The sequence below is a fragment of the Mus musculus genome, chromosome 6 (genome assembly GCF_000001635.26).
Source record: "Mus musculus strain C57BL/6J chromosome 6, GRCm38.p6 C57BL/6J".
NCBI classification, from domain to species: domain Eukaryota; kingdom Metazoa; phylum Chordata; class Mammalia; order Rodentia; family Muridae; genus Mus; species Mus musculus.
In genome coordinates, this window is record NC_000072.6 from 23,500,634 (window position 1) to 23,527,576 (window position 26,943).

The 26,943-nt window shown below is 39.7% G+C and overlaps 1 protein-coding gene across 20 annotated transcripts in view; it reads right to left on the reverse strand.

Moving 5' to 3' along the window:
- Positions 1–26,943, reverse strand: part of Cadps2 (Ca2+-dependent activator protein for secretion 2) — a 578,403-nt gene that overhangs the window by 237,861 nt on the left and 313,599 nt on the right. The gene's annotated exons all lie outside the window — the stretch shown is intronic.

The following is a 26,943-nucleotide window of genomic DNA, read 5'->3' on the forward strand; positions in this document are numbered from 1 at the left end:
TGAAACATCTCACTGTGAGGTAAGGTCATTAAGATATACTTTCTTTATTCTTCTCTGTTCACCAAATGCGAGAAACACTGATGGCCACAGGAAGTGGGAGAGGTACAATGAGAGAAACTAACCCCCAATGACCATGTAGAAGAAAGGCCTGCTCCCGTGTGAATACTGAAATGCGTTCCCTAGCTTGCTATATACAGCATTTAGCAGTCTTATCTTCAATATTAAGATAATATTTTGCTTCATGAAATTTTCACTGTAAATATGTGCTTAAGGAATTGCTTTTCATGATAAGTCAAATTCAAAAATTCATCAGTTCAATAGTACTTAAGTTATAGTAAAGTTCAACAATTCTTGAGTTGTCAAATTCAATCAATAGTTCATACACAAGGAGGCATGTCTTATATTTGTCATCATAATGACCAAAATATTTAACAGATATAAAAATAGACATTTTCACATTCTAAATATATACCTAAATTAAATTCTAGTTCTGCACAAAACAATTAATTTCACTCATAACACCTTTGTTCTTTGGTATTTATTCCTTTTAACCCCAGTCTTTCTTTCTGTTCACCCCTCTCTCTATGCGCATGCATATATATGCATGCTTCTAGGTTATTTTTGCCACCAACACTTTAAATGTCTTGCAGTTACCATGTCACAAAAATGTTACGGTGTTTTATCTTAAGGCAACATATCTTCTCACAATAAATGGCACCCAGACTTGCAATTTTGTTAAAAATATGATTAAGAACACAAGATTCTTAAAGCTTAAAAGAACTATCAAATTTAATGTACAAGATGAACTAAGATTTAAAATCCAAATGTCATAGACATATATTGCAGTAATACAGAGTTCATAAGGATGCTTCTCTTAGAGTCCACTAACATGGCTCTTTCCAATCATTTCTCTTTGATTCAGATAGCTTGATTAAAGAAAGATCCAAGGCATGTTCATCTGTTTAACTGATTGGACTCCGTGACCACAACACACAAGGGCACACACACACACTCACACACACACACACACACACACACACAACACCACTGAATGAATAAAAGCTAGAAGGTACAGGGGTTAGATAAATGATGGTTAGATAAATGATTCCTGTCATATCCTAGCATTTCTTCATAGATAATTGTTTTATTTAGGAGTCTGAAAGAATATAAGATTAACAAAGCAGACACAGATGAGAGGCACAGGTGGACCGTGCTGGAACTCAGCAGTGGAGCCTGGGGAAAGTCCCAGTTGTGATATTGGCATTCTTACCAAGGCTATAGGGTCCATTTTAGGGTCCATTATAGGGTTCAGCTGTGCCCTCGACCTAGCCTTAGCTTCCATGGCTTCTCATTAGCATACCTTCGACCATGTATAGACTCTCATTGCTACTTATGCCATGATAAATCACTTTATGCCCTCAAAAGTTAATGAGAAACCCCTTTGTAACACCACTATTTTCTGAGACAGAGTATCCTGTATCCCAGGCCGGCCTCAAACTGATTATTATGGCATTGAACTTATTATCTTCCCTTCTCTATCTCTGCAGTGCTGGGATTACAGGCATGCCTACTTTTAGCCATGTACATGTTATATAAACACTCTACCAAATAAGCCATATTTCAAGCCTCACCAATTTTTAAGAATCAGGAAAACAGGACTTAATAATTGAAGCGAGAAGCCAAGGACTTAGATGAAAATCATGGGGCTGGAGAGTTGGTTCAGTGGTTAAGAGCTCTTGCTATTCTTATAGAGGGCGTGAGTTTGGTCCCCAGCACAAACACGGTGACTCAGAAACTTCTGTTCTAGTGGACCACACACACACCCTATTTTGCACTTTGTGGGTATCAAGAATACAGACCTTATACACACATCCGTGAAGGAAAACATACACATAAAAAGAGCAAAGGAAATTAAGAACATAATGTACCACATTCTATGGGGGAAAATACTACCAAGGATAGGAACTAGAAAATAGTAATTAGTATCAAATGTCTATCAGGAGGCCAAGTGCAGTGGGGCCCAGGAAGCAAGCTGCCTGGCTGAGAAGCAGGACACCCACAGTCACTGGAAAGCTCAGTCTGAGAAAGACCAAATGATGCCAGACAGCAGTGGCTTTGGGGACAGAGTATCCATGAGGTATGGAGAAAGACTTCATTGAAGTCTGAAGTGAGCAAGATCAGACAAGTGGAAACCACTATTTCTGCTACAAAAAAAAAAAAAAAAGATGCTGTTACAAAGGTCAGGGGTGGGGACACAACCAGCCAGGAAGGTTGACTAAGCAAGAGGAAGCTAGCTAGTATCTACTGATAAACCCAGAGGGAAGAGTCATATTTTGCTCAGGAATCTAGTATGTAAAATGCAAGCCAAAGATGTTTCTAAGAAAGGGAGTGAGGAAACCAATTCTTTTACTCTTGAATCAAGAAAAAAAAAAAGCCCCTTTCAAGCTCAATGTAACCCAGAGAGGATTCATGTGCAGTCAAGTACTCTCATCTCCAACTACAGATAGATTGGTGCTAGAAATGCATCTTTGAAGCAGACCCAGAAGGGACAACATTTGTTATTGACAGAAGTCTTGTTTAGTGTCTGCTTAATTGTTTTTCTTACAACAGACATGCTTGGAACAAGGAGAATCAGAGCAAACTCCTGATGCGTCTTCGCACCAGATAAGTGGGATCGGTATGTCTAACATTTTAGGTTCGATAGGCACCTTACACTTTAGTAAAGGTTCAGGATGACTGATGCTTGTGAATCTTTCAAGTACCCTGCTATGAGCTTAGGACCGGAATATAGTGTGGAATGGCTACCTGAATTCCCTCCAGTTCATAAATATCATTTAGCAGATATTAACTATGAACACGTATTTTCTCCAGGATTAGGGCTCCTATAGAACAGAGTAGGAGGAGCTGATTGCAGCATCCTACATCAGTAACATTTTCCAGTGTTTAATGAACTCGAGGTTGCTTCGTTTAAATGATTTTTTTCCTTTGATTTAATATCATTCCTTCCTGTCCTACTTAGGTAAAACAAAAACACCTGCCCGTTCTGGTGAACACAATGTTCTTTTGTATACTATAAGATTAGCACAAAGTCTCTGTCAATCTGACTGTCTGTGGGCTAGATTTAGGCTCTTTTTTTTAAAGGCTACAAAGGATCCTGAAGGTTACAATATGGAACCGACAAGCTCCTAATCCCTCATCAAATGTGTACTTGGTGTAACACGGAACCACATAGTCCCTTCTTCCTATTTCATTTCACTTATTATCATTTTAAAAGAAAAAAATTGCTTTTGAAACAAGAAGAGAACCTTTAAAAAGCAAAGTATTGGGGCTGGAGGTGCAATTCAATGGCAGAGCAGATTCTTAGCATGTATAAGGCTCTAGTTCAATGCCCACTACTGGCAACTTAGAAAAGAAATTAAAAAGGAAAGTGGTATTGTTCTAATTATATACTCTCTTTGCCATTAGTTTGTCAAATAATAGAAATGAAGAGCTTTGTTACTTTGACAATAGAATATGGAGAGTTGGGCAAGAAAAAGAAATAAGGTGTGAAAACCTATTCCCTATTTTTTTCTAATATACATGCACTAAATAATGGACTCCTGTGGGAACAGGCATTTAGCAGGTGCACTAAGCAGGAGGACGGTGTGGTCGATGCAGAACTGGTCTTTAGTACACAGGATGATTAAAACTGTAACCTTAGGTCATTTTATTTTTCATTTTTAACTGAAATTATATTTAAGATGTATCCAGTGATACACACACACACACACACACACACACACACACACATACACAATTGTTTACCATAGTAAGGCTAATAGGCATATCCATCTCTTCAAATTGCTATTTTTGTTATTTTAAAAATTCAAAAATAATAAATATGCATATTAGTGGAGTACCCAATGGAATACATTAAAAAGAAGGTAGTGCTGTTATCTGCAACAACATGGATGGAGGGGAAGGTATTGTACTGCATGGTATCAACCAGGTGAAGAAAGGCAAACATCAGATGATCTCACTTACGTATAAATGTACATCCTAGTCATAGATAGAGGGTAGAAAGGGCTTCACTATAGGTTAGGAAAGAAGATGAAGGGAGAGGGCAGGACAGGACAGGACAGGACAGAAAGGACAGGAAAGAAAAGGAAAGGCCAAGATTGGAAAGGTAATGTATTGATTGTTCCATGAAGCAGTAGTCTCCAGAGATGAGCCCTGTAGTTGGTTATTTAATAGAGTAGTCAGCCCTGAAATCATACACATACAACAACACTAAAAAGACTGAACAGCTTGTATTTATGTATTTAGGCACACACACATATTGTATGTATGTGCAGTGTGTGTGTGTGTGTGTGTGTGTGTGTGTGTGTGTGTGACACACGTGTAGGGGGTTGGAGGAAGAAAAGAGAAGGGGATATGGTATAATTATATTTTAATTTATAAAAGTATATATAATGTTTCATTTTGACTATTTTGTTGTTATTTGCTTTTATTTATTTTTTTGAAATAGCATCTCTCTCTATAGCTCTGGATAGCCTTGAAATCAGAGATCTGGCCGCCTTTGTAGATATCCTGAGTGCTGGGATTAAAGGTGTGTGCTACTGTACCTAGTGAGTTGGACCCCTAGTTGAAATGTCAAAGTCATTGTTAACCAGGGTTCCTTTCATGTTCTCATGTAATAGTCTGCAATGAGGTTTTGTTGTTGTTGTTGTTTTGCCTAAGTACAGTTGTTCAAACACACATGTGTAGAAAAAAATAATAATAATAAATGGGATTGCAAGCTTGTACAACCACTCTGGAAATCAGTCTGGCGGTTCCTCAGAAAATTGGACATAGTACTACCGGAGGATCCTGCAATACCTCTCCTGGGCATATATCCAGAAGATGTCCCAACCAGTAAGAAGAACACATGCTCCACTATGTTCATAGCAGCCTCGTTTATAATAGCCAGAAGCTGGAAAGAACCCAGATGCCCCTCAACAGAGGAATGGATACAGAAAATGTGGTACATTTACACAATGGAATACTACTCAGCTATTAAAAAAATGAATTCATGAAATTCCTAGGCAAATGGATGGACCTGGAGGATATCATCCTGAGTGAAGTAACCCAATCACAAAGGAACTCGCACAATATGTACTCACTGATAAGTGGATAATAGCCCAGAAACTTAGGATACCCAAGATATAAGATACAACTTGCCAAACGCATGAAATTCAAGAAGAACGAAGACCAAAGTGTGGACACTTTACCCTTTCTTAGAAATGGGAACAAAACACCCATAGAAGGAGTTACAGAGACAAAATTTGGAGCTGTGACGAAAGGATGGACCATCTAGTGATTGCCATATTCAGGGATCCATCCCATAATCAGCTTCCAAATGCTGACACCATTGCATACACTAGCAAGATTTCGCTGAAAGGACCCAGTTATAGCTCTCTCTTGTGAGACTATGCCGGGGCCTAGCAAACACAGAAGTGGATGATCACAGTCAGCTATTGGATGGGTCACACGGCCCCTAATGGAGGAGCTAGAGAAATTACCCAAGGAGCTAAAGGGATCTGCAACCCTATAGGTGGAACAACAATATGAACTAACCAGTACCCGGGAGCTCTTGTTTTTAGCTGCATATGTATCAGAAGATGGCCTAGTAGGCCATCATTGGGAAGAGAGGCCCCTTGGTCTTGCAAACTTTATATGCCCCAGTACAGGGGAACGCCAGGGCCAAAAAGGGGGAGTGGGTGGGTAGGGGATTGGGGGGGTGGGTATGGGGGACCTTTGGGATAGCATTGAAGATGTAAATGAGGAAAATACCTAATAAAAAAAATTGAAAATCTAAAAGAAATAACACCATCAAAGTACAGAAAACAAAAGACCCAACAGCTAGCATAGGAAACTGTTATATTTCCCTTTCTGGGAGGCAATACAAAGAACATTAACTTTGCTAAGGTACCTGGGCCCCACCCTCTAAACTGCTATGTTACACAGCAAAAGGTTTCAAAAATTAAGAGTGTTTGTTAATTAGAAAATTGTCCCATTTATTTAGAAGGAGCTAAGGTACTCACCAAAGGAATTGTGGGTATGCCAGTGTGTAATGTATCCATATGTGGGCACATATCATGTCACTGTGCATTTGTGTACCTGCATGTAAAGATCAGTTCATGCTGTCTTCCAACAGTCATTCTTCATCTTGATATTTTTCTTCAAATGGGACTTCTCACTGTATCTGAATCTCACTGACTGGACTAGACTGGCTGGCCAGTGGTCTAGGGAGCTTTCTACCTAACACTGCAGTGCCGGGATACCATGTTCACTGCTCCATCCAGCGGCTGGGTATGAATCTCAGGTCCTCATGCTTGCACAGCGAGAACTACACCAACCCGGCCATCTCTTCAGTATTTCATAAAGCGTTTTATATGTGAAGGGAAAGGGGTCATTTTTGAAGATATGACATGGTAGAGGCTTGGTGTCCATTTTTTGGCTTTGGAAATGGAAGAAGGTCTAATGCAGAGGATACTACAGCCTCCAGAAGCCAGAGGAGAGGCATGGCACTCCCCACTAAAGGATGAAAAACTAGATACCCTGAATCCAGCCCACGGAAGGGCATTTTGGATTTATTATCTTTGTTATAATTTGCCTTTTGTTGAAAAAAAACAGCCTGGTGAAAAACATTTTATGTAGTTTACAATTCCTCTTCACAATCTATCATTTAGTTCAAGGCAGAGACTCAAGTATGAGCTGAGGTGGGAACCACAGGAAAAAGTATTTACTGACTTCTCTCCATGGCTCTCTTGTCTTGCTCTTAGTCCAGCCTCACCTTGTCAGTGGTAGTATCGCCACAGTGTGCAGGGCCCAGAACCATTAGTCATCATCATCATCAACAACAACAACAACAACAACACCCAAAAAATAAAACCCACAGTCTTGCCTACAGGCCAACCTGATAGAGGAAATTCCTCTGTTGAAGTTCCCACTTCCCAGACAACTCTGTCTTGTATCAACTTGATAAAACAAAACAAAACAAAAACCCATACCAATATAACCTTCAAACAAGGTAAGGAATGTATCTTGTTTAAAGCCACTACATTTTCCCATAATTTACTATGTCAAAACAAGAAACAAACAATGAAAGATGAAATTTGACTTGGAAAGAAACCCTCACTGATTCAAAGATACCGTTGTATGTAGATTTCTATCACCAGCTTTATTGGTTTTTCTATGGGCTTATTTCTGTCATAGTATTTTATTTGAAGAAAGATTTAACATAAAGCATGTATGTATGCGTGTCTAGGTGAGCGTATGGGATATGTATAGGAGCCTGCAGTGGCCAGAACAGGGTTTCTCTGGAATTGAAGTTGCAGGCAGTTGCAAGCTACCATGTGGCTGCTGAGAACTGAACCCAGGTCCGCTTGCTGCTCTTAATGACTGAGGCAACTCTCCAGACCTGCTTGTCACATTCTTGCAGGAGTGTGCATGTATTAAATGTTTCAAATATACCACCTTTTCTCCTTTTGAGTCAAAATTGCAATTAAGGCAAAAATGTAAACTTTTACTGTAACAAATGCAAATATTAAAAAAAAAAAGCTGAAAGAGCAAGGGTCAGCAAATATATTTCCAACAAAATTCACGCTCCAGATCCTCAAATAATCAAGGACTATTTCTTCTATTTAAAGCTTTTCTAAAGATTCTAAAGGACATGATCAAGCTCATCAGTTACTGTGTTTTTCATGGTTCAATTATGGATATTGGCCCCTTTTTTTCATACATCATTTTTATTGCCCGAAATGTATTGATTTCATGCTTCATTTTGGAAGAAATAATATATCCCATCATGGAGACATCTGTTTTAAAATCCATCTAGAAAGGAAAGCATTCTGATTATTCTTGATCTATTCCCCTCAGGCATAAATTATGAATGGCCGTGACCTTTGCATCTACTCACTGATACACTTTCCATCATGGGCGCCGCATGATGCTTAAAAAAAAAAAACACCAAAAACTGCCTGGTTATAATAAAGCCTGTCATTTATAAGACCTGTTCAGAGTGCCACAGAGTGCTTTATGAAATTTAAATTAATTTTCACATTACCCTAAAAAGCTAGGCATTATCTTGTTATGTAAATAACTTGACACTGAAGTTAAATGAAGAGCTAAAGAAGGTTATTTCAAGACAGTATAACACACTTGCAACTTCACATCTCCTTCTCGGTCTAACACATTATCCCTCTAATTATTTCATAAACATTCCATGAATGTGCTTAGCTTTGTTCTCACCATTTGATGAGAACAAATATTAAGTCCAATTTGATTTCTTAGAGCCAAGGAGATTGCTGTGTATCTGTAACTTGATGTTAAATGGAGGACAGGTATTGTCTAAACATGAAACCCGGCAATATGCTTAAACTCAAGAGTGCAGTAGGGCATATAATGGAGTGGAGTGTTCTGGGTTTGATTCATTTATAGACTATCTCTCCCTGTCAGTATTTGTATTACAAACCAATGGTCACTCTCTAAGGGCTCAGAGAACTTTATTTTCAGTTGAAGTCTATACAGGGGCTAAAGATACAGCTCAAATATGCTAAAATAAGACTAATGAGAACTTTAACAATGTGCCATTTTAAAGATAGAAGTAAAAGAGTCAGAAGGCCATGTGAACAGTGAGGAAGGAAAACTGAGGAGTGCAAGGTTAGGAAAAACTGGACAAATGTAATTCAGTATCAGATAACATGCTGAGAGGGGGGAGAAAAGGGGAATAAGGCCCAGGGAAGCAAGCACTGAGAGTAGGGAGAGAGAGGGAGAGGAAGAGGGGGAGGGGGCAGCGAGAGGGGGAGAGATTGAGAGAAAGAGAGAGTTGTATCCCTTCAAATCTTCATACTTACTGGGGAAGACTCCACTCTATCACTGATGTCCTTGAATAAGTTAGTTACAAATGGTTCATTTTATGCTGAAAAAAACCAACTGATATGAATTCTCTACCTTTCAAAATACTTTATCTGACTCTTAACTTTATATAGTGAAGCGAATTAGCTGCAAATCCAAGCACACAGGTTTCACTGTTGCTCAACGCAGCCAAACTGGATGCTCTCACTCAAACTTCATGGAGGTAGAGCTGTCACATAGAAATCACACATCCACTGTGTAAGATATGCTATCTTCATATCAATTTAACAGGTATTTTGGGTCCCCGAGGTGAGAGAATTTAAGATTTCCCGTGTTAGAAGAATTTTGGGTATACATTACTAAGTGCAATCATCAAGACGCAGCACAGAGTACCAGAAGTTACTGACCCTGCACACAGTGCAAAACCAAGCTACCACTCCATTCTGTTCCACAAGTCTGACTTTAGCTTATATATATATATATATATATATATATATATATATATATATGAATTTGTCTCTCTAGTTTGGCATATTTCACTCACCATAAGGTTTTCTAGGGTCATCCCTGTTGCAGAAAATGATAAAATTTCCTTCTCTTTAGGCTGAATAATATTCCACTGTAAATAAAAACCACTAAATAGCTGGGGAACTGCAAACCACAATGACCAATCATGTTGCATCTTTTATAATTGTTTTTTTATACACAGATAAGATTAGTGGCCTGCTCAGCTATCATCAGAGATGTTTTTTCTCATAGTGTATGGGAACAAACAAAGAGGCCCACAGCCAGATGAGAGAGAGAGAGAGAGAGAGAGAGAGAGACAGACAGACAGACAGACAGACAGACAGACTTTGGAATTCTCACTCCTTAGTGTGATGCCTTCATCAAACCCCTCCCCTCAGGGCTAGACACAACCATGTCTTTAAATTTTATTTTCTCTCTTTGAACTATAATATACATATTATCTTTATCTGGAAAAGGAAGTGTCTTGAATACACCCTTTTAACTTCAAGTTGCACACACAAAACAGAGTTGAAGTTTGGTCTGTTGCTCTGGATTGTGGTGCCCCAGGAATGAGGAGATTCTCGCATAGACACAAGTGATATGATGTCACTTTGCTCCTCCATGTTATGCTTGACTGGTGAGTAAAGAAGCCAATAGCCCATAGATGGAAGAAGAAAGACAGGCAGAATTTTGGTTCCTTAGCTGGGAGTCTGAGGCATGGGCCACGATGAGAAAAGGTGGATTGAGGAGAAGATGCCCCAGAAAAGGTGAGTCACAGAAATACGGCCCCGAGGAATGGCCAGTTGGCATTAAGAGCTGCCCACATCGAATATGGCAAGTTCCAAATCAGGGTCATTGATGAGAATGTCGATTCTAATAGCATAGAAGGTAGATATCTGCCCAGCTTTGAAGGCTTCCTATAAATATAAAGGTTGTGTGTGTGTCTTTTATCTGGGAACTGAATGACCAAAGGTAGGGTAAAAACTCCAGACTGAGATTAAATATTACTACAACAGAGAGTGTCTGATAAAACAGCCAGTCTTGTTTCTTAAGCAGTTCCAGGGCTTACATGTACCAATTATATAAGTGAAATAAGCAATCATCGATTTTCTTAGATATAAAGCTGAACATAGAACTTGAGTTTCATTTACTTAAATGGTATCTTCTGCAGCTACTTTGGCCCTATTTGAACCATAAAAATTAAATTACCTAAAATTTTCTATGTCACTGTCATATCACAAGTGTTTATGAAAGCCACTACTTCTTGGTCCGGGACCCGCCGAACTTAGGAAATTAGTCTGAACAGGTGAGAGGGTGCGCCAGAGAACCTGACAGCTTCTGGAACAGGCGGAAGCACAGAGGCGCTGAGGCAGCACCCTGTGTGGGCCGGGGACAGCCGGCCACCTTCCGGACCAGAGGACAGGTGCCCGCCCGGCTGGGGAGGCGACCTAAGCCACAGCAGCAGCGGTCGCCATCTTGGTCCGGGACCCGCCGAACTTAGGAAATTAGTCTGAACAGGTGAGAGGGTGCGCCAGAGAACCTGACAGCTTCTGGAACAGGCAGAAGCACAGAGGCGCTGAGGCAGCACCCTGTGTGGGCCGGGGACAGCCGGCCACCTTCCGGACCGGAGGACAGGTGCCCGCCCGGCTGGGGAGGCGACCTAAGCCACAGCAGCAGCGGTCGCCATCTTGGTCCGGGACCCGCCGAACTTAGGAAATTAGTCTGAACAGGTGAGAGGGTGCGCCAGAGAACCTGACAGCTTCTGGAACAGGCGGAAGCACAGAGGCGCTGAGGCAGCACCCTGTGTGGGCCGGGGACAGCCGGCCACCTTCCGGACCGGAGGACAGGTGCCCGCCCGGCTGGGGAGGCGGCCTAAGCCACAGCAGCAGCGGTCGCCATCTTGGTCCCGGGACTCCAAGGAACTTAGGAATTTAGTCTGCTTAGGTGAGAGTCTGTACCACCTGGGAACTGCCAAAGCAACACAGTGTCTGAGAAAGGTCCTGTTTTGGGCCTTCTTCTTCGGCCAGGAGGAGGTCCAAATACAAGATATCTGCGCACCTTCCCTGTAAGAGAGCTTGCCAGCAGAGAGTGCTCTGAGCACTGAAACTCAGAGGAGAGAATCTGTCTCCCAGGTCTGCTGATAGACGGTAACAGAATCACCAGAAGAACAATCTCTAAACAGAGTCAACTATAACTACTAACTCCAGAGATTACCAGATGGCGAAAGGTAAACGGAGGAATCTTACTAACAGGAACCAAGACCACTCACCATCACCAGAACCCAGCACACCCACTTCACCCAGTCCAGGGAACCCCAACACACCTGAGAACCTAGACCTAGATTTAAAAGCATATCTCATGATGATGATAGAGGACATCAAGAAGGACTTTAATAAATCACTTAAAGAAATACAGGAGAACACTGCTAAAGAGTTACAAGTCCTTAAAGAAAAACAGGAAAACACAATCAAACAGGTAGAAGTCCTTACAGAAAAAGAGGAAAAAACATACAAACAGGTGATGGAAATGAACAAAACCATACTAGACCTAAAAAGGGAAGTAGACACAATAAAGAAAACTCAAAGCGAGGCAACACTAGAGATAGAAACCCTAGGAAAGAAATCTGGAACCATAGATTTGAGCATCAGCAACAGAATACAAGAGATGGAAGAGAGAATCTCAGGTGCAGAAGATTCCATAGAGAACATTGGCACAACAATCAAAGAAAATGGAAAATGCAAAAAGATCCTAACTCAAAATATCCAGGAAATCCAGGACACAATAAGAAGACCAAACGTACGGATAATAGGAGTGGATGAGAATGAAGATTTTCAACTCAAAGGTCCAGCAAACATCTTCAACAAAATTATTGAAGAAAACTTCCCAAATCTAAAGAATGAGATGCATATGAACATACAAGAAGCCTACAGAACTCCAAATAGACTGGACCAGAAAAGAAATTCCTCCCGACATATAATAATCAGAACATCAAATGCACTAAATAAAGATAGAATACTAAAAGCAGTAAGGGAAAAAGGTCAAGTAACATATAAAGGCAAGCCTATCAGAATTACACCAGATTTTTCACCAGAGACTATGAAAGCCAGAAGAGCCTGGACAGATGTTATACAGACACTAAGAGAACACAAACTGCAGCCCAGGCTACTATACCCAGCCAAACTCTCAATTATCATAGAGGGAGAAACCAAAGTATTCCACGACAAAACCAAATTCACGCATTATCTCTCCACGAATCCAGCCCTTCAAAGGATAATAACAGAAAAAAACCAATACAAGAACGGGAACAACGCCCTAGAAAAAACAAGAAGGTAATCCCTCAACAAACCTAAAAGAAGACAGCCACAAGAACAGAATGCCACCTTTAACAACTAAAATAACAGGAAGCAACAATTACTTTTCCTTAATATCTCTTAACATCAATGGTCTCAACTCGCCAATAAAAAGACATAGACTAACAAACTGGCTACACAAACAAGACCCAACATTTTGCTGCTTACAGGAAACTCATCTCAGAGAAAAAGATAGACACTACCTCAGAATGAAAGGCTGGAAAACAATTTTCCAAGCAAATGGTATGAAGAAACAAGCAGGAGTAGCCATCCTAATATCTGATAAGATTGACTTCCAACCCAAAGTCATCAAAAAAGACAAGGAGGGACACTTCATTCTCATCAAAGGTAAAATCCTCCAAGAGGATTTCTGAATATCTATGCTCCAAATACAAGAGCAGCCACATTCACTAAAGAAACTTTAGTAAAGCTCAAAGCACACATTGCACCTCACACAATAATAGTGGGAGACTTCAACACACCACTTTCACCAATGGACAGATCATGGAAACAGAAACTAAACAGGGACACACTGAAACTAACAGAAGTGATGAAACAAATGGATCTGACAGATATCTACAGAACATTTTATCCTAAAACAAAAGGATATACCTTCTTCTCAGCACCTCATGGTACCTTCTCCAAAATTGACCACATAATAGGTCACAAATCAGGCCTCAACAGATTCAAAAATATTGAAATTGTCCCATGTATCCTATCAGATCACCATGCACTAAGGCTGATCTTCAATAACAAAATAAATAACAGAAAGCCAACATTCACATGGAAACTGAACAACACTCTTCTCAATGATACCTTGGTCAAGGAAGGAATAAAGAAAGAAATTAAAGACTTTTTAGAGTTTAATGACAATGAAGCCACAACGTACCCAAACCTTTGGGACACAATGAAAGCATTTCTAAGAGGGAAACTCATAGCTATGAGTGCCTTCAAGAAAAAACGGGAGAGAGCACATACTAGCAGCTTGACAACACATCTAAAAGCTCTAGAAAAAAAGGAAGCAAATTCACCCAAGAGGAGTAGACGGCAGGAAATAATCAAACTCAGGGGTGAAATCAACCAAGTGGAAACAAGAAGAACTATTCAAAGAATTAACCAAACGAGGAGTTGGTTCTTTGAGAAAATCAACAAGATAGATAAACCCTTAGCTAGACTCACTAAAGGGCACAGGGACAAAATCCTAATTAACAAAATCAGAAATGAAAAGGGAGACATAACAACAGATCCTGAAGAAATCCAAAACACCATCAGATCCTTCTACAAAAGGCTATACTCAACAAAACTGGAAAACCTGGACGAAATGGACAAATTTCTGGACAGATACCAGGTACCAAAGTTGAATCAGGATCAAGTTGACCTTCTAAACAGTCCCATATCCCCTAAAGAAATAGAAGCAGTTATAAATAGTCTCCCAGCCAAAAAAAGCCCAGGACCAGACGGGTTTAGTGCAGAGTTCTATCAGACCTTCAAAGAAGATCTAACTCCAGTTCTGCACAAACTTTTTCACAAGATAGAAGTAGAAGGTATTCTACCCAACTCATTTTATGAAGCCACTATTACTCTGATACCTAAACCACAGAAAGATCCAACAAAGATAGAGAACTTCAGACCAATTTCTCTTATGAACATCGATGCAAAAATTCTTAATAAAATTCTCGCTAACCGAATCCAAGAACACATTAAAGCAATCATCCATCCTGACCAAGTAGGTTTTATTCCAGGGATGCAGGGATGGTTTAATATACGAAAATCCATCAATGTAATCCATTATATAAACAAAGTCAAAGACAAAAACCACATGATCATCTCGTTAGATGCAGAAAAAGCATTTGACAAGATCCAACACCCATTCATGATAAAAGTTCTGGAAAGATCAGGAATTCAAGGCCAATACCTAAACATGATAAAAGCAATCTACAGCAAACCAGTAGCCAACATCAAAGTAAATGGAGAGAAGCTGGAAGCAATCCCACTAAAATCAGGGACTAGACAAGGCTGCCCACTTTCTCCCTACCTTTTCAACATAGTACTTGAAGTATTAGCCAGAGCAATTCGACAACAAAAGGAGATCAAGGGGATACAAATTGGAAAAGAGGAAGTCAAAATATCACTTTTTGCAGATGATATGATAGTATATATAAGTGACCCTAAAAATTCCACCAGAGAACTCCTAAACCTGATAAACAGCTTCGGTGAAGTAGCTGGATATAAAATTAACTCAAACAAGTCAATGGCCTTTCTCTACACAAAGAATAAACAGGCTGAGAAAGAAATTAGGGAAACAACACCCTTCTCAATAGCCACAAATAATATAAAATATCTCGGCGTGACTCTAACGAAGGAAGTGAAAGATCTGTATGATAAAAACTTCAAGTCCCTGAAGAAAGAAATTAAAGAAGATCTCAGAAGATGGAAAGATCTCCCATGCTCATGGATTGGCAGGACCAACATTGTAAAAATGGCTATCTTGCCAAAAGCAATCTACAGATTCAATGCAATCCCCATTAAAATTCCAACTCAATTCTTCAACGAATTAGAAGGAGCAATTTGCAAATTCATCTGGAATAACAAAAAACCGAGGATAGCAAAAACTCTTCTCAAGGATAAAAGAACCTCTGGTGGAATCACCATGCCTGACCTAAAGCTTTACTACAGAGCAATTGTGATAAAAACTGCATGGTACTGGTATAGAGACAGACAAGTGGACCAATGGAATAGAATTGAAGACCCAGAAATGAACCCACACACCTATGGTCACTTGATCTTCGACAAGGGAGCCAAAACCATCCAGTGGAAGAAAGACAGCATTTTCAACAATTGGTGCTGGCACAACTGGTTGTTATCATGTAGAAGAATGCGAATCGATCCATACTTATCTCCTTGTACTAAGGTCAAATCTAAGTGGATCAAGGAACTTCACATAAAACCAGAGACACTGAAACTTATAGAGGAGAAAGTGGGGAAAAGCCTTGAAGATATGGGCACAGGGGAAAAATTCCTGAACAGAACAGCAATGGCTTGTACTGTAAGATCGAGAATTGACAAATGGGACCTAATGAAACTCCAAAGTTTCTGCAAGGCAAAAGACACTGTCTATAAGACAAAAAGACCACCAACAGACTGGGAAAGGATCTTTACCTATCCTAAATCAGATAGGGGACTAATATCCAACATATATAAAGAACTCAAGAAGGTGGACCTCAGAAAATCAAATAACCCCCTTAAAAAATGGGGCTCAGAACTGAACAAAGAATTCTCACCTGAGGAATACCGAATGGCAGAGAAGCACCTGAAAAAATGTTCAACATCCTTAATCATCAGGGAAATGCAAATCAAAACAACCCTGAGATTCCACCTCACACCAGTGAGAATGGCTAAGATCAAAAATTCAGGTGACAGCAGATGCTGGCGAGGATGTGGAGAAAGAGGAACACTCCTCCATTGTTGGTGGGATTGCAGGCTTGTACAACCACTCTGGAAATCAGTCTGGCGGTTCCTCAGAAAATTGGACATAGTACTACCGGAGGATCCAGCAATACCTCTCCTGGGCATATATCCAGAAGAAGCCCCAACTGGTAAGAAGGACACATGCTCCACTATGTTCATAGCAGCCTTATTTATAATAGCCAGAAACTGGAAAGAACCCAGATGCCCCTCAACAGAGGAATGGATACAGAAAATGTGGTACATCTACACAATGGAGTACTACTCAGCTATTAAAAAGAATGAATTTATGAAATTCCTAGCCAAATGGATGGACCTGGAGAGCATCATCCTGAGTGAGGTAACACAATCACAAAGGAACTCACACAATATGTACTCACTGATAAGTGGATACTAGCCCAAAACCTAGGATACCCACGATATAAGATACAATTTCCTAAACACATGAAACTCAAGAAAAATGAAGACTGAAGTGTGGACACTATGCCCCTCCTTAGAAGTGGGAACAAAACACCCATGGAAGGAGTTACAGAAACAAAGTATGGAGCTGAGATGAAAGGATGGACCATGTAGAGACTGCCATATCCAGGGATCCACCCCATAATCAGCTTCCAAATGCTGACACCATTGCATACACTAGCAAGATTTTACTGAAAGGACCCAGATGTAGCTGTCTCTTGTGAGACTATGCCGGGGCCTAGCAAACACAGAAGTGGATGCTCACAGTCAGCTAATGGATGGATCACAGGGCTCCCAATGGAGGAGCTAGAGAATGTACCCAAGGAGCTAAAGGGATCTTCAACCCTATAGGTGGAACAACATTATGAACTAACCAGTACCCCTGAGCTCTTGACTCTAGCTGCATATGTATCAAAAGATGGCCTAGTCGGCCATCACTGGAAAGAGAGGCCCATTGGACACGCAGACTTTGTGTGCCCCGGTACAGGGGAACGCCAGGGCCAAAGGGGGGGAGTGGGTGGGTAGGGGAGTGGGGGTGGGTGGGTAAGGGGGACTTTTGGTATAGCATTGGAAATGTAAATGAGCTAAATACCTAATAAAAAATGAAAAAAAAAAAAAAAAAAAAAAAAAGAAAGCCACTACTATGGCTAAGTTGATTGTTCGGCTTCTGATACAAATAAATTAACTTCAGTCTCTCCCACTTTTACAATATATCACTGTCTATTTACTCAGTACATTATTTCTTCCTAAAAATAATACTGATTTTGTTCATAGAAACAATGAACAATTTAAAACCATACTATTCTATGACTGCCTTGAACTCAAATATATTAAAGCAGATATAAAATAATCATTGTATAAACATATTTTAAGATATAAAATAACCTCAAGTGACTGGAATCATGTGCTGTGTCCGCATTAGTTCCTGACCAGTGTTCTTAAAGATTGTCATTCTTCTGGAGTTGAAGTAGAGTCTTAGAAAGAAGAAATCTGTGATTTTATTCTAAAATTCATTCGGCAGAACAAATTATCTGAAATAACCACAGCAGAAACAGGGCATAGAGGGTAGGGAAGTTTATATACTTATCTTTATAACCATAGACTAATGCAGTTCTTAGCCTTAGTCAGAGATGCTTCATTTTTGCAAAGCATGGTAGTTAATACAGAGATTTACAGTGGCTTGAAGTACAGAAAATAAGACACTGGGGAGTTTGTGGCCCTAAGCGGGACATTTATATTTTCCTCCCCACCGCAAGAAGGGAGGAAAGCAAACTACTACATCAGAGCCATTTTGGGGAAGAGTACTATGCAACATTGTCTTCTGGAAATTATCTGGCTGATGCACTTATGAATTCACCATCACCATGGTTACTTCCTTAAGACCTACACAAGACTAGTTCATCAACATTGTATGGTGAAGATGGGAAGAACTCATGAGACCCCCCATCTCCACCTCTGAGGAACTAGTGACAGTTTATGGCTGTTTTGCCTGGTGGAAGGCATGCAACTTTTTCTCAATGTGTAGTCACAGATACACGGCCCAGGCTTCAGTAAATCTTGCATACTCATGCAGGCAACTGTGTAGAAACTCAGTGGGTCACACACACAATGCACACATGAGATCAGGAGGGGACCTTGCTTGGAAGCAGTATTTCAGCAAAGGAAGAAGGCGTCAGACAAAGTAACTGGTGAATAGAACAGAGATTCATTCATTACTTGTATGAAACTTTCAAAGGATGAAAATAAATTGTATGAGAGAAGAAAGACTACTTGAAAAAGGAAACAAATATGATATGAGCAGAAACACAAGAAGAAAGTAAACAGGGTGACTATGATCAGCTTATACCTGATGCACGGCTAAGTACTTAACATACGTAGTGATAAAGATGGGTCAAATGTGGAAATGGATTCTTCATCAAGGAGGTGCAGATGTGAAGGAATCACACAGTCATTAGTGTTAGGGATGTGCAGAGAATGGCAATGGTGCAACAACAAAGCACACCTAGTAATAGGGAGGCATTGGTGCACCCAAATCTATCATTTGCTTCGTCATGGACAGAGGAGGGTCTTTATTGGCCTGGAGATGTAGAGAAATGTCAGCTCCCGTGGCTATGGTCCCCTCCAGGCAGCCAGTATGGAGGATGCGTATCTATAACCTGTTCAGCTCCTTTTGGTGGTAAGAAGTCAAGCCATGCTTTCTCCTATTTCCTTAGTGAAGATCTTGGTCACCTAGTCAGAATGTGACAAATGAACTCATCGAGGACCCACTAACGGGTATACTTTATCATGTCATTGTTCCTTTAAAAGCAACAGCATGTATTTTTATAAACTTGACATAATTAACCTGTGCTAGAAACGATGAAGAGCATGCACCATGGAGACACTGCCGCTGCTCAGTCATGGCCTGTCTTTGCTTTTTGTCATGGGTACAGAGGATTAAAGAAGGACAGAGATGTCTACGGCCATACCATCCGAACGCGCCCGATCTCGTCTGATCTCGGAAGAAGGACAGAGATTTGTGTGTGTGTGTGTTATTTTTTAGTTTCAAAAAAATGATAGTATATTCTAAAACAACAAAAATGAAAGGTCTCTTGTGTTCAGCGAGCTGAGTTAAACAGATGAAATGTAACCGAATCCGCCTTTCATTTTGGAGCAAATGATATAAATCAAATATCTAAGACTGTCATCACCAAGTACTGGCTATTTCAATAAAATTGGATATTAAACTTTTCTTTCAAAGTGAAGAAAATACCTACGATTATGATTAAACTAGCTGTTCTCTACTGCTTTCTGAACTCATATATAGTGCTGGCCCTTAAAAAATATGCTCAAATGTATAGTTTTGCTTGTTTGAATTTTAAAAAGGCCTGAAATTATTTTTAAATCAATTTAACTGTGTGGTTATTTATTAAAAATGTTTCACTGATTAATTATTCAACCAACATTTAATATCCCTTATATGTTGAAGGAAGCTTCACGATGACTCTGTATAAACTAGACAGAGGGTATTTTAAATTTTATGTTCCAGTAAAGGCGTGGGGTTTTTTCAGCTAATCATGCTACTTTTGGGTTAAAGCATTAATAAGGCTCTTAAATAATGAAGGAGGGACCAATTATAAACAACACATCCAGGGAAGAGAGAGAACCAGAAGAGTAGACTGAAGCGCACATTAGCCTTTATATGACAATGTTGTCACCCAGAGTCAACTGCATGGCTAGGCCATAACATTGTAGAGGAATTTTAATCCAGCAACATGGCTGCTCTAATCAGATCCAAAGACCTCTTCAGTCTGTGTGATCTTGCTGGAATGTAGACATGCCACACACCTTTAATCTCTATTAATGGGGATAGAGTTAATTTGTACAAGGAAGCAGGCATGTTTCAAAGTGACATCTAATGAAGTGGCAGACAAGGTAACAAATCAGAGAAATATTTGACACAATGAGTCAGAGATAGAATATGCCCAATTCTCACAGGAACAGCATAGGAAGGAGAAGCTAGTTCAGAGCAGAGCAGAGCAGAGCAGAGCAGAGCAGAGCAGAGCAGAGCAGAGCAGAGCAGAGCAGAGCAGAGCCAGAGCGAGAGTGTGTGAGAGCTAGAGCAAGCACAGGCAAGCAGCAGTCAGCCAAGTTGAATGTGTTGGGAATCGTTGCAGTGAGTACAGTGAAGTGGAGTTGAGTTTGTTTGTGAGTTCAGTACATGCCAGCTGAGACAGCTGAATCCAGAGAATAAGAAAGAGCCAGAATATTAGAACAAATTGCCAGAGTTAGTTTGAGGATAAGCACAGCAATTCGGTCAGAAGCTGAGAGAAGCCAGATTGAATCGATCAGCTTGGAGAGGGATTTGAGCCACAACAGCTGAGTTCAACCAGTCATCCAGAAATCAGAAAGAGCTAGAAATGGTGAGCTTATTCAGCAGTAAGCCTCCAAGACTATAATTATGCCTGGTATATAAAAGTTATTTTTACATGATATAGTATTTCTCTCGTCAAATCTTAAAATTTACAGAGACTCTGATAAGTCCCAGGAGAATCTAGTTTGATGCTCAAGAAAGAAAACAAAAGGAATGTTTGAAGGAAAAGACAAGTATAAAAGCTAATTTTATTGGGAAATTAAAATGGTGTAAAGTTTTTGAAACACAACAGTTTCTTTCCATGGCAAAATCAATTCTACAAGGCTGTTTTACTTTAATACTTAAAATGCATTTGAAACCAACATTTATTATTCCTACATTGTATTTATATTGATAAATCAAGCACAGGTGGTGGCATTTTCACATAATTTCATATGACCTCTTTTACTTCAAGAAATTTTACAGACAAGTGTAAATAAGGAAACAAAAGAAATTTATCAAATACAGGCTTAATTCCAAGACTATCCCCAAAACATGCATCTAAGAGATGCATAAAATCCAGCTTCTTGGCAATTGTGAGTCTTACTTTTAACAACCTGTTCTGAACTTGCTGCACTGAGAAGGAAAATAGACTCTGATCCAAATGCTTCCCCACCGTCGTGGGACAACGGGAATCGTATGTAGTGCACAAGGGACACCAATGCTGTGAACCCAGCCCGAGAGCTTGTGATAGCTTGTGCTTACAAGACCAAGGGGATTGCAAGTTCAAGACCAACCTGGGATATTCAGCCACACAGTGAAATGCTGAAAAACAAACAAACAAACAAACCCAACCATACAAACAAACAAACAAAAAAAACAAAAACCAAACAACAACAACAAAACCCCCCAAAAACTTTATGATCATTCTAAATCTAAAAAATTCTGTGAATCTTCCATTTTTTTCCTGTACTCAAGCAAAGCACTTGGCAAATCATTTGCATTTGATATTTGTCTATAATATGATAAATATTCATGTGATATTTAATATAAAAGGCTCAATGGAAACTGCATTGCCAAGAAGTAGATGATACTATTGTGATTTTTTCTTTTTTTTTTTTTTTTATTCTTTGTTTTTTCAAGACAGGGTTTCTCTGTATAGCTCTGGCTATCCTGGAACTCACTCTGTAGACCAGGCTGGCCTCGAACTCAGAAATCCACCTGACTCTGCCTCCCAAGTGCTGGGATTAAAGGCGTGCGCCACCACGCCCGGCTGTGATTTTTTCTTATACATCAATGTAAAGTAAGTCTTATTTTTCAAAAATTTTAGGACATATACACCTTGTAATTAACGAGCTATATTTTTTTTGCCATATCTGACTAGTTGGCTATTCACTAGCTACCACACATATTTATAATTGTTTCCTTAGAAAAATCCGGTTTTGCCTCTAGGTATTCCCTTCACACTCAGTAAAGAACTGGACATCAACTCAGATGAAAAATGTCCTTATGCCATTTCTACTTCCAGAAATAGGTATTTGCATATGGCATTCACAAACAAAGTCTGCATGGTGAGCCACTGCCAAATAAGAGAATGTTCGACTGAAGGGTGTCACCCTAATTCTGAGCTGTCATGTCACCAGTCTACACGCAATGATTGCTTTCCATTGGCCCTCTCGGTGCCAGGTCTCAACCCTGCAGCAATTCCGAATCAGGAGCAGGCAGGATTCTTCTTGACATCTGCACACTGGCATGGTTTGGAGTGGTAAAAAGGCTTTCCTGAGTCCCCCAAGGTAGGGGTCTGCTCTCAACTTGTATTCTTTCAAAATCTACCAGTGAGGAGCTCTTTTACCGTCATTTTTCAAGAACCATTATATATTAACCTTCCATTTTTTAGTTAAAAAAGTATGTGTATGGGCATCTTTGCCTGTTTTTCTGTGTACCGCATACATACAGTATCTAAAGAAGTTACAAGAGTGCACTGGATCCCCTAGGACTGAAGTTATAGATAATGTAAGGTGTCATGCAGGTGCTGGGATTTGAACTTGGGTCCTCTGGAACAGCTACCCGTGTTCTTATCTGATGAGTCAAATTGCTAACCCTATATCAATATTTATAAAACTAAAAACTCATTGTATAGAACTTTCAAAATATATCTGTACCCAAGAATATCATTCAACAAGGTAAACAAGTTATCTGAGAATATAACTCATTCACAAATAAATAGACAGATTCAATAGTATGATTCAAAAATCAAATAATTGTAGAAATGACAAAAACATCTAAAGTGTGTATCACTATAAACTTAGTTCAGCTTAAGTACTTTTTGATTTGTGCTTTTTAAATCCTGAGATTTTGAATCATCCTATGTCTTGATCACGAAATACTCTGGAATGTTCTCACCATGTCAGTCATGTCTGCTTCATGTCTGCCTAGAGGAACAGACTCTGCAGTCACAAACCCAAATTCGAGTAGTTACCGCTCTGTCCACCCCTTAGGACATTTTAATGTGTATGTCATGGCACTCTGTTCATAAACATGCCATTCTCCACCCTACCACACTCTGCTTCTCCTTCTCACCAGTACCTTCCAAACACTCCTGCTTTGCTTTTATATCTCGTGTGTGTGTGTGTGTGTGTGTGTGTGTGTGTGAGAGAGAGAGAGAGAGAGAGAGAGAGAGAGAGAGAGATTCTGTATTCTACCTATAACAAATCTCTGAAATCTCTGTCCCTGTTCATGACCCTTGCTCTACCCACCCCACCCTCTTCTTTTTAAAGACATTCCTCCTCTCCATAGTGTCCTTTGTACTTTCACACTGCATATCTTTATGTCTGTCTGAATGTGTACATTTTAAATCTGGATTATTACCTTTCTTATTTAAAAAGATAATGTTTCCACTACCCTCCATAGAGGACTAAATGGAATTATGTTTGCAGAACAAGTTGTAATACTACCTAGTCAATTCAATAAAACAAGAGCGCTCTAGAACAAGAAGAGATACTTTCCTATTTCTCTTCAATAAGTTTACAGACAAGGGGTAAAGGGTGTGGAGACTAACAGATCCTAAGCCTGTTTAACAAGGTGTTAATGGAGCGCAGGCACACTCCTCCATCTGCTGAAAGGATCCCAAAGGTCCTTAAGCGAGCTTCTCAGGGAAGAACAACGACAGGCTTATTGTCAATAATCTGCAGGAAAAGAGACTATACATCGTCTTCAGTGGCTTTAACCATTCAGTTACTTTTGAACATAGTACTCATCCATGAACCTACTAAGGCAGACCCCAAGACAAAACAAATAAGGATACTAAGATCTGTTCTTTAACTTTTCCAGTTCATGGATAGCAGAGGCATGGATGCGAATTCCTCTTCTCTAGACCCGCCAGGATTGCTGTTCTCTTTAGTGATCCCGAAAGCCACTATTGCATGCAGTCAGGTTCCAGTGAAGGAATGTATCTATGTACACTGAAAGTCATGACTTTATAGCATTCCTAGATTATTAATTTAGGACCTCATTTTCTAAAATATAAAATGCATAAGCCTTGTGTATATGCCTACAAGTCCAATATGGAATTCATATGATATATTTACATTTAATATATAAGAGACCATCAAGTCTTGCAAAGGTTGATTCTCAATTTTCCATTACCTCCATTAACAAATGTGTTTCTGTCTTGGAGAGTTACTAGCATTTACTATGGTCACCTTTTCTGTATTTAGCAGATGTCCAGTGGTATCTTGTGGTATAAACCCATTTTGCATCGTTGTTGCTTGTTTCTGAAGTCCAAATATTGCACACAATTATAAATGAATTTTTTATGTATAAAAACAAGGTTTTCTTGGGTTTATTCTTGGTATTTTAGACAATATATTTCACATTAAATAAGGTCTTTGTCTTTGAACTAAGTTGTCTAGAAAACTGGATAGGTATATAGATGATATTATCATTGTCCTCCAGTAGAGCAAGTGTTACCCGCTATTTGCATGTGTTATGTGAACTCGGGAAGGGAAGGGAAGGGAAGGGAAAGGGAAAGGGAAAGGGAAAGGGAAAGGGAAAAAAAAGGGAAAAGGGAAAAGGGAAAAAAGGGAAAAGGGAAAAAAGGGAAAAGGGAAAAAAGGGAAAAGGGAAAAGGGAAAAGGGAAAAGGGAAAAGGGAAAAGGGAAAAGGGAAAAGGGAAAAAAGGGAAAAAAGGGAAAAAAGGGAAAAAAGGGAAAAAAGGGAAAAAGGGAAAGGGAAAAAGGGAAAGGGAAAAAGGGAAAGGGAAAAAGGGAAAGGGAAAAAGGGAAAGGGAAAAAGGGAAAGGGAAAAAGGGAAAGGGAAAAAGGGAAAGGGAAAAAGGGAAAGGGAAAAAGGGAAAGGGAAAAAGGGAAAGGGAAAAAGGGAAAGGGAAAAAGGGAAAGGGAAAAAGGGAAAGGGAAAAAGGGAAAGGGAAAAAGGGAAAGGGAAAAAGGGAAAGGGAAAAAGGGAAAGGGAAAAAGGGAAAGGGAAAAAGGAAAGGAAAAAAGGAAAGGAAAGGAAAAAAGGAAAGGAAAGGAAAGGAAAGGAAAGGAAAGGAAAAAAGGAGACAGGGAGGCCGGGAGGCAGGTAGGCAGGCAGGAAGGCAGGCAAGAAGGAAGGAGCAGTAGAAAGGTTATCATACACAGAAGGAGGACCTTGAAGCAGTGGTGAGTTCTCTGAGAAGGATGTCTTTAAATTCAGTACGTGTCCACATCAACAAGATGGGAATTAAAATGCCCTGTAGCCCTCACGTCCCACGGTCTGATTCAGCAAGTCTACAATGGGACAGGATAACCAGCATTTTACACTAATATCAAGGTGCTGCCGATGCTACTCTCTATACTAAGATGGAGAGTTAGATTTTTACTTCAGTAAGTGGAGAGACTGAATGATTTAAAGGATAGAATGAAGAAATGCTTCTGATGTTTTAATAGATCATAGTCTGGAATATAAAGGCTGAAGTAAAGCGACTATGGTGGCAAATTAAAAAGTAGAAGCAGATTCTTAGGGAAGTATATGTGACACATTGGATCATGTTAATGGTGACATCAAGAATCGGGGAAACTCCTAGAGGAAGCTGGCAGAACTTGAGAATACGTGGAATATTGGAATGAGGGAAAGAGAAACAAGAGGGACCTCTAGGCCAGTGATTGACAATGCCTGTATGGAATACTACCTCATGGTGGTGTGAACTTTGTGTTCTGCTTGCATGCAGTTACATCATGCAAATCTGAAGCTCCAAGGAAAGAAAATAACTTTGAAAGCCACTGACACAAATAATATACCACCTTCAAACCTATGCAGGCCATTACTATAGACTAGTGGTTTCCAACATGGATAGATGACTATATGGGCTTCTGGGGAGCATCTCACAATCTTGAGACATTTCTGACTTCCTAGGTTTTGGCATTCATTGAGTAGGGGACAGAGATGACATTAAATATCACAAAATGAATAGATCAGCACCCAACACTAAGTATTTTGCTTAAAATAATATAATAATAAAGTTGAGAAACTCATGGAAAAACTATCTTGTTTTGGAAGTGTGTGCAAGTGCTCTCTCAGATTATAGAACAAAATATATCCCTTACATGTTTAACTTAAAATTTGATTAAATATATTGTTGGGTCAGTTAAAATGAGGTAAAATGTGCAAAGAATTACATACAAAATTAAATTAGTTACAATGAGGAGATAAGTCTCATTATTATAATTATAGTTTGTGTGAATGACTCTGATTTATAAAACTCAGCCGTGTTCTCTGTGGCTCTTCTGTTGCATTATGGTACAGGGATAAATGCACGGATATACGATTCTGTCCAATGCATGCACTAAGGTCAGAGAGGTAGTAATCTGGAACTCGTGTATGCAAAAACTCTAATAGTGTAAGAGAGCTGGAAGAGGAATTGAAGTGAATAAAAAAAAAAGGATTCTGAGAGAGAAACACAGAATCCTCAAATCCTCAAAACACAGAATGCTGCAAATGTTCTTCCATATCTATTCTTGCAAAATCTATCCATAAATTCCAAAAAATAAGTAAGAGTTCTAAATATTTACTCTCTTGAAAATATCTGTGACAGCTGCTTTCAGATCTGGGTACTATGCCTTCATATAGCACAAGCCAGCTCCACTCCTTAGAAGACACTCACTTCACAAGTAACACAGCTCATCACCTTCCACAATGAGCTGTGATGATGCTAGAGGACTCAGCCCTTTAATGACATCTGGAATACACAGGGATTATAAATATATGTTCTAGATTCAAGGCAGTGAGTGTAGAAAGATATACTGCCTCAGTGATTCAAGGTGTGTTAGAAAGCCCACTTCAATAGGAAAACAGAGGAGGGAGGGGAGACATGCCCTTTGGAGGTATTTGAATTTGGTTAATTGTAGCAGATAGGAACAGCAGGTGGCCTTGTGCAATAGAAATGGCCTGACAACCCTTAAGCAGAAACATTAA